At 43.4% G+C, this 9,513-nt stretch overlaps 1 non-coding gene across 1 annotated transcript; it reads left to right on the forward strand.

The window, feature by feature from the left end:
• The first annotated feature begins 828 nt into the window (after nucleotides 1-828).
• Nucleotides 829-917, forward strand: trnar-ucu (transfer RNA arginine (anticodon UCU)). The gene is given in 2 exon segments: nucleotides 829-865; nucleotides 882-917. It is a non-coding gene; the product is annotated as a tRNA-Arg (tRNA).
• The last annotated feature ends 8,596 nt before the right edge of the window (nucleotides 918-9,513 follow it).

Below are 9,513 nucleotides of genomic sequence, written 5' to 3' on the forward strand. Positions count from 1 at the left end.
TTAAGAAGGATTATAATAAGGTAAATAGATTGTTTCCCTTGTCCAGCCGACCAAGGACAAAGGAAACAAAACCAAAAATTGCTGGAAAAACTCAGCAGGTCTGACAGCATCTGTGGAGAGAAAGGGTTAATGTTTCGAGTCCAGATGACTCTTCTTCAGAACTAAAGAGAAGTAGAAATGTGGTGAAATATGTACTGTTTATGGGGGGGTGGGACAGGTGAAGCTGGATAGAAGGCCAGTGGAGGCAAAGGAGAGATTGCAAAAGATGTCATAAACAAAAGGTCGAAGGGGCGTTGATGGTGATGATACTGGCTAAAGGAGGTGCTAATGGTGACATTAAGAGTAGAAAGCAGCATGAACCAGTGACAGATGGCCCTAGTGGGGGTGTGGTGGGGAGAGGGGACGGTGTGGGAGCAAGGATCAAAATAAATTTCATTGTTTTATCCACATCTTTTAGCCTATGCTAAAAGTTCTGCCGAAGGGCCGTGAAGGCTCGAAACGTCAACTGATTTCTTCTCCACCGATGCTGCCAGACCTGCTGAGTTTTTCCAGGTAATTCTGTTTTTGTTTTGGATTTCCAGCATCCGCAGTAGCTTTTTGTTTTTACAATCATCCAATCAGCACTTTCTAATAAATCTTGAGTCAATCCCACAGAGAGGAAGCAACTCCTTAAACTAAACTGGTGTGTCTGGCTCCAAATAATGTTGCAAAGATTGTATCTATGGAAAGGTTACAATTTCCTGCAGCAACACAGTGTAAAGCAAAGGGAAAAAAAGAACTTCCCAGTAATTTGGTGTCATGTAGAGCTTCGGGGGAAGGCCAACAGGTGGCTCCGTGGCGCAATGGATAGCGCATTGGACTTCTAGTTGATTGCTTAAGACATTCAAAGGTTCCGGGTTCGAGTCCCGGCGGAGTCGTTCCTTTCATTTTGACGAGCGCAAAGCTCCGCTGGTCCGAAATTCAAACCGGCTCGAAACTGAAAGTCAACTCCACTTTTGGAGAGGGGGCGAAATCCGGTTCCTTTCGAGTGGAACGGGAGCCGAAGCTGTTGGGGAGGAGGGAGGGAAAACAGGAAAAGATTGAAGTGTTCTCACCCCCGTTTCATGATAAAACAGTTTTAAAGTTGAAGTGACGCGGGGCGATATCTCCATTGCTCATTAGACTTGTTAGTTGGAAACTGCAATAAAGAGTTTGAGAGGTTTTGTTTACCATCCTAAACTCGCTACCGGGCTTCGTGATTTAAAACAAAAACAAAACTTTTTCAAAAAAACAAAGTTTTACTCTGCCATGGCACATCAGAAATAAATCTGAGCGGAAATAGGTAGTCTCAGACCGTGTATATTTAATCTGTTGATTGCTGGTGATAAGTTAAACACGCTCCGGCTTTACTGCAAATGTAAATCAGCCACTTGCCTTGCCCTGAGGGAGCAATAAGTAATGTGCTGAGTCAGCATTTGCTATGAAAACTGGATAATCTCCAAAATACAGTGACTGTACCCGTGAGAGAGGTCACTCGGCTAAAGATCAGTTCCAACGCACCTACAATCTCCATTGCTAAAAACTAAATTAAAAAAAAATAAAATCTCCATTAAACAGCCAGCTGCCTCTTGAGGAATGGCACCATCTTTACTACTCTTCCTGGAAGTTAATCTTGGTTTTGAAAATAATTTCTTGACATTTGTCCAAAATTTACCCTTTATCAGCTTCAGCCCTTGCCCTCTTGCTGTTTAAGCAATATTCCATATTCACCTTCTCCATTCTGTTAATCTTCTCCTTCTTATGGTGTCCACGGACAGTCTATACACGGCCCAGCCAGAACTGGACACATTTTTGCGCCTTGTTGTTGAATTCGGCAAGATCTGTAACAGTGCAGGGTTCCTCTAGAGGTGTTGCATAGTCTGTGGCTCAGTTCCACATTCACAAGTTGTCGGGCTGGTTGTATATCCCCATTTCCTTAGTGATTCCGTTAATTAGCTTGGATGTCTCTACATCACATCTCAGGTCCCTCCTCCCTCAGTCGAATAGCCAAGGTTTCCCCAATCTTCTCCTCCTAACTCAGGCAGCTGACATGAGAAATCACGGCCTCCACCGTGTTTCTGAATAGCTCCCATCAGCCTGAACTGGATGCAATACCCAGGGGGCATTCTGACCAGGGCACGGCACGGTTTGGTCACATTCCCTCAAATCTTCTTGTGTGAGGCCTGTTCATTTCAATACGCAGTACCTTTAGATCAGCAGCCACACATGCAGGTTCATCTTGTCTTAAGCAAGAAAACATGTGAGCGGCCTACACCAGCTGTGTCCCTCCCTTCCACCAGCTCACCTGGCTAAACTTCCTATGACATTCCCCCCTGCCCTAGCCCTGAATTCACATATTTTTTTAGTTTTTCTCCTACTTCTTCCCTGAGCTCATCTTGTCCATGAGATCCATCTCCTGTTCCCTCAATCCTATTCCCACTAAACCGCTGATCACCCAACTTCCCCTCCTGGCCCCCATATTAGCCAATACTGCAAATGGTTTTCTCTCTTCAGGTGTTATCCCTCTCCTCTTTAAATCTGTTGTTATCACCCCTCTCCTCAAAGCAACAACCCTCCTTCCTTGTAAACTACCATCCCATCTCCAACTCCCTTTCCACTCCAGAGTCCTTGAACGCGTTGGCACCTGCCAAGTCTGTTCCCATCTTACCCAGAACTCCATGTTTGAATCCCTCCAATCAGGTTTCTGTCCTGCCACAGCACCAAAACAGCTCTTATCAAAACCACAAATGACATCCTATGTGACTGTGACAAAGGTAAACTTTCCCTTCTCATCCTTCTCAACCTGTCTGCAGCCTTTGACACGGTTGACCACACTATCCTCCTCCAACAGCTCTCCACCATCCAGCTGGTTGGGAGTGCTCTCGCCTGGTTCCTTCTTATCACTCGCAGTGGCTTCTTTCTCTGCTCCCACACCGTTACCTCTGGTGTCCCCACTCCTATTTCTCATCAACGTTCTGTCCCTCAACAACAACATCAGAAGGCACAGTGATAGTTTTCACATGTGCACTGATGACACTCAGCCCTACCTCACCACCACTTCTCTCGACTCCTCCACTGTTGCTAAATTATCAGGCTGCTTATCCAATATCCAGGACTGAATGAGCAGAAATTTCCTCCGATTAAATATTGGGAAGACTGAAGCCATCGTTTTTGGTCCCCACTCCAAACTCCGTTCCCTTGCTAAAAACAAAAAACTGCGGATGCTGGAAATCCAAAACAAAAACAGAAATACCTGGAAAAACTCAGCAGGTCTGGCAGCATCGGCGGAGAAGAGCACAGTTGACGTTTCGAGTCCTCATGGCCCTTCAACAGAACTAAGTAAAAATAGGAAAGGGGTGAGATATAAGCATTTTACCCCTTTCCTATTTTTACTTAGTTCTGTTGAAGGGTCATGAGGACTCGAAACGTCAACTGTGCTCTTCTCCGCCGATGCTGCCAGACCTGCTGAGTTCTTCCAGGTATTTCTGTTTCTGTTTTTGTTTCCGTTCCCTTGCTACTGACTCCATCCCTCTCCCTGGCAAAAGCCTGAGAATAGGCCAGTTTGTTTGCAACCTTGTCTTTTTTGATTCTGAGATGAGTTTCAACCTTATTCGTGCTATCACTAAGACCACCTATTTCCACTTCCAGAACTTCACCTGACTAAACCCCTGCCTCAGCTCATCTGCTGCTCAGACCCTCGTTCATGCCTTTCTTTCTTCGAGATTTGACTATTCCAACATACTCCTGGCTGGTCTCTCATATTCTACCCTCTGTAAACTTGAGGACATCCAGAACTCTGCTGCCCAAGTCTTAACTCACAGAAAGTCCCGTTCCCCTATAACCCTGTGCTCACTGACCTACATTAGCTCCCAGTCAAACAATGTCTTAAAATGATTTTAAAATTCTCATCCTTGTTTTCAAATCCCTCCAGGGCCTCACCCCTCCCTATCTCTGTAATCTACTTCAGCCTAGAACCCTCCAGGCTATCTGTACTCCTCTAATTCTGGCTTCTCGAGCATCCCCAATTTTAATTGGGAGTTAAGGATTACTGGGGACAAGCAGGAAGGTGGAGTTAAGGTCACATGAGATCAGCCATGATCTTACTGACTGGCAGAATGGGCTCGATGGGTTAAATGGCTGTGCCTTCAGCAGCCTAGGCTCTAAACTCTGGATTTCCCTCCCTACACCTTTCTGTCTCTGCACTTGCTTTCCTCCTTTAAGATGCTTCTTAAAACCAAGACCAAGCTTTTGACCATCTGACCTAGTATTTCCATATGTCTCAGTGTCATACTTTGTATTATAATACTCCTGGGGGTGTTTCATTACATTAAAGGCACTATATAAATATTAGTTGTTATTGTTGACACTTATGAGTGAGCGGCCTACACAGCAACATCTGTGTTGCTCAGCATCCACCATGTGTACACCTTAGATGGAACATTAGCTACATCTTCCTCTGACTTAAGAACATAAGGAATGGGAGCAGGAGTAGGCCATTTGGCCCATCGAGCCCATTCTATCATTCATAAGGTCATGGCTGATCTGATGTGGCCTTTACTTCACTCTCCTGCCTGCCCCCCATAACCCTTGACTCCCTTGTCAATCAAAAATCTGCCTAACACAACCTTGAATATATTCAATGAACCAGCCACCACTGCTTACTGGGGGGAGAGAATTCTGAGCACTAATGGCCCTCTGAGAGAAGAAATTCCTCCTCATATCCATCCTAAATGGAACACCCCTTATTTTGAAACTATGCCTCCTAGTTCTAGATTCCTCCATGAGGTCAAACATCCTCTCAGCATCTACCTTGTAAAGCCCTCTTAGAATCTTATGTTTCAATAAGATTATCTCTCATCCTTTTAAACTTCAATGAATAAAGACTCAACTTGCTCAATCTTTTCTCATAACACAACCCCTTCATCCCAGGAAGCACCCTAGTGAATCTTTTCTGAACTGCCACCAGTATTGGTATGTCCCTCCTTAAATAAGGTGTTATGGACAGGGATGTGAGAAAACTGAAATCCCAATTCCTTTTCCTTAATGTCTGCAATCAGTGTGTTTTTGAAAAGGAAGATGTGTGAATTTCTTAACTCCTGAGTGTGTGGTCAGTTTGAATGATGAGCAGCAAGCTTTTGTAAATTTAAATAAAGAGGATTATTTATTCACATGGGAATCGCGGATGTAGGTGGGAAGAGACTGGACAAGGGGAGAGAGAACGGAGTCAAGATAGGAAGAAATGAGTTCCATAGGGCAGGAACAGGCTGGCACGATTGGTCTACTGGGATAGTCCTGTTTGTGGATTTTGGGGAGGGGTTAGAAGTGGGCTGTCCGGGGTTGGGAGACTATGAGGTTGGAAGCTGTGGAGGGAATATTTCTAGAGGAGATGAGGTCAGTGACAATCCTGGAAACAATGGCTTGGTAGTAGGAAGAAGTGACTGAGAGTTGGCGCTCAGCCTCTGCGAGACGCCAGATAACAACAGCATCACCCTTGTCGGCAGGTTTGATAATAAAGTCAGGGCTTGACCTGAGGGAACACAGTGCAGCAAGTTCAGAAAGAGACAGGTTAGAGTGGGTGACAGCAGCAGAGAAATTGAGACAGCCGATGTCACGCCGGCAGTTCTCAATGAAAAGATCAAGAGGCCAGAGGGAGGGCTTCAGGTGGAGGGAGAATACTGGAGGTGGGTGAAAGGATCCGTGGAACAGGGAGAGGACTCCTGCTCAAAAGAGCGAGCACAGAGACGAAGGCGGCGGAAGAAGAGTTCAGGATCATGTCGAGCCCAAAATTCATTAAGGGCATAGTGTATGAAACTGAGTCCTTCGCTGAGTACAGAACGTTCAGCATCAGAGAGGGGAAGGTCAGAGGGCATGTTGAATACATGGCAAGGGCTGGGATTAGAAGATGGGATGGGGTCAGAGGGACAGGAAGGGGTGGAGGCTCCTGGATTGGCATGGGTATCAATGAGTTGTGGAGCTTGCATTCCTTAGCACCTGAAAGGAAGAGAAAAAGTTTCTTGTTAAGGTGTTGGATGAGACGAAGAATAAAATGAAACTGGGGACAAGGGCAACCTTGAGATAGGATGAATTGGTGCTGCTGGAGGGAGAGGTTGAGTGTGTTCATATGGCGGTGCATGGCACTGAGGGTGGATCTCAGGATGCATTGAGAACAACAGTCCAAGGAGCATTGTATGTCCCGGAAATACCTGTAACCTCTGAAGAAGGGTCATACGGACTCGAAACATTGACTCTGTTTTTCTATCCACAGATGCTGTTAGACCTGCTGAGTTTTCCCAGCATTTTCTGTTTTTGTTTTAGATTTCCAGCATCAGAAGTATTTTGTCTTTTTCAAACTTCATGTGTTTGGCTTGTCTTAGGAAAACCAAATGTTGCTGGCCCGGTGAAGAAGGTGTTTCACTTCTGATGGGTAATTTAGGGGAATTCAACAGCTGGAGCCATATGTCAGAATTGTTGCAGGATTCCCTTGAAGAGATGGATTTTCAGCAGGTCACAAAGTTAGTTCCTTGTAGCCTTCTTACCAGAAGGTCGGTTATCTGTACTAGTGGACTTGAAAAGGAACAGGCTGGGAGACCTTAATCTATTGCAGTCTTCAGTTTTTAAAGGCATTGCTGCCCTTTCTGCTGCTGCCTCTTCAGTTGTTGTTCAGAGACTGACTGGTTTATTTCTGGTTCCTGGAGTAAAAGATTTGTTGTTTGAAGATGGTTTTGATCACATGATCAATACTGGTTTCGTTACAGCTCACTTTGTTGCTTCGACTTCAGAGACAGGGAGTCTGGAAGTACATTGATTTTGAGTTTTGGATGAGTTTACAAACAATAGGTGTGAATTCCGCAGATGGTTTTCGCCTTGGTATGTCCATTCAAAGGAGCACCCCACCCATGGTCAATCAATTATAAACTTTCCAGAGACTTGAGATAGTCTGTGCAGAATTGCAAATGTCACCTGACCCTTGGCAGCCACCTTAACAGCCTTTTAATGTCCATTTTTAAAAATAAAAGGCAATTCCAGAGAATTCTATACCGAACAGCCCTTGTTTAAAGTTGTGAATATGACATACCTTTACTAGGCATAACACCCAACCAAAACTGTACACAGTACTCCAGGTGGGGTCTCACCAATGCTCTCTACAGCTGTAGCAAGACATCCCTACTTTTATACTCCATCTCCCTTGCAATAAAGATCAACATTCTATTTGTCTTCTTAGTTATTTGCTGTACCTGCGTGCTGACTTGTGATTCATGTACAAGGACACCTATGTCCCTCTGCATCACAACATCTCTCTCCATTTAAATAATACTCTGCATTTCTATTCTTCCTATCAAAGTGGACAACCTCACATTTTCCCACATTTTACGCCATCTGCCAAATTTTTGCCCACTTAGCCTATCTATATATCCCTTTGCAGACTCTTTGTATCCTCATAACTTGCATTCCTACCTATTATTGTATCATTGTCAGCAAATTTGGCTACAATAATTGGTCCCTTCATCCAAGTCATGCTGCAGCACTCCACTAGTTAGTTTGCCAACCTGAAAATGACCCATTTATCCCAACTCTCTGTTTCCTGTTAGTTAATCAGTCCGCTGTCCACGCTAATATAACACTCCGAACACCATATGCTCTTATCTAGTTCAGTAACCTTTATGTGGCAGCTTATCCCTTTTGGAAATGCAAATACATTACATCTACTGGTTCCCCTTTATCCATCCTGTTTGCTACATCCTTAAAGAACTCTAATAAGTTCATCAAACTTGATACATTGCTTTATGCAGCTAGTTGGACCACCAAAGTAATGGCAAGTTCTGTTCTCGTTCAGCCTGTTGACTTATATTTTAATTTTGCTGGGGATGAGAAATTGAATCAATTATTGAAGAAAAACATAAAGGGATGTAGATGAACATAATTCAGAATGAAAGATTAATTTGGAAAGCACAATTCTTGTAATTTTTCAGTTCGTATCCATTTTGCTGACACTAATTTTGTCTGCAATGCACCCCACGTTAAAACTTATCAAATAAACAATGAAACCAAAAAAATATTTTTGTATTTATTACCACCAAAATTACAAAATAATTTTTACTGTAGCGAGCCCCTGGTTTTAATGATCCCAACGCAAAGTTGAATTTCTTTTCCAATAGAAATCAGGCCGACTACTAACCACTTTAGCAGGATCAACCTGGATCTAATGATGAAATTCAAGCTAAGGCTAATTGAATGGTAACTTATTACAGGAGTGAAAACCCTGCATGACATATGCAATTGTTGTCTGATAAAATGATCTGCCCCCCTACACACAAATTGCAACTAGTGAGAAGAGGCAACTGCAACAAAGCAATGCATGTGAAGATGGTAACAAGAGATTGTTTTTAACTCTGAAAACAAGACTTTCAAATCATCGATGATCTGGACCATAAAGGAAAACCACACACCACAAGTTGCCAAGAACTCAGCTTAGCAAAGCACACTAATGCAAACTTTTGAGTCAACAGAGGGATAATTAAAACAAAAACAGAATTACCTGGAAAAACTCAGCAGGTCTGGCAGCATCGGCGGAGAAGAACAAAGTTGATGTTTCGAGTCCTCATGACCCTTCAACAGAACTGAGTAAAATTAGGAGAGGGGTGAAATGTAATGATGAAATTCTCCCCCCCTCCTCCCCACCCACACCTTAAACCAGCTTATATTTCACCCCTCTCCTAATTTTACTCAGTTCTGTTGAAGGGTCATGAGGACTCGAAACGTCAACTTTGTTCTTCTCCGCCGATGCTGCCAGAACTGCTGAGTTTTTCCAGGTAATTCTGTTTTTGTTTTGGGTTTCCAGCATCCGCAGTTTTTTGTTTTTATCAGAGGGATAATTAAGTTTGCTACTGATGAAGAGGAAATGCCAAAACAGAAAGCAACTATCTTGCACACACAGCGCAACAGGTAATCTATACCCTATAGACCAGGGCATTCATTCTTTGTTTCAAATCTTGGTACAGATAGTTCCTACTGAGGGAGATTATTGAGTGCATTAACAGTAGTGTCATGCTCAGTACAAGTGTGAAGATATTGGATATTATGGTCTGGAAGATCATACTTAAAGTGGGCACAAAGCCTGTTAAAGTGGCATTTAAACTGTGGACAGCATTCAATTCTGTGGCCAATATTCAGTTAAACATGGACCTGAATAAGGGCACTTTGCAGCCACCTGTGAAGTTTAAACATCTTATTGTTTAACGGTGAACCAGTGTTTGAGGAATACAGACTCTCTAAACTGTTGGTTTCCAAGTGCCATATTGAACAAAAGAGAATATTTGAGCTCAAGTTGGGGTGGAGATAAGAGGGAATGACCATTGTCAACTGCTATCATATTGTAGTGATCTGGACCCAGGAAGTGTTAACCCTGCATTCATTTGATTGAAACTTCAGGGACTGCAGTTTAAAATACCCCGAATAAAGCAAATCTAACAGAGAAATATCTAAAACACCAGAAAC

The sequence above is a fragment of the Cetorhinus maximus genome, chromosome 17 (genome assembly GCF_964194155.1).
Source record: "Cetorhinus maximus chromosome 17, sCetMax3.hap1.1, whole genome shotgun sequence".
In the NCBI taxonomy this organism is placed as follows: domain Eukaryota; kingdom Metazoa; phylum Chordata; class Chondrichthyes; order Lamniformes; family Cetorhinidae; genus Cetorhinus; species Cetorhinus maximus.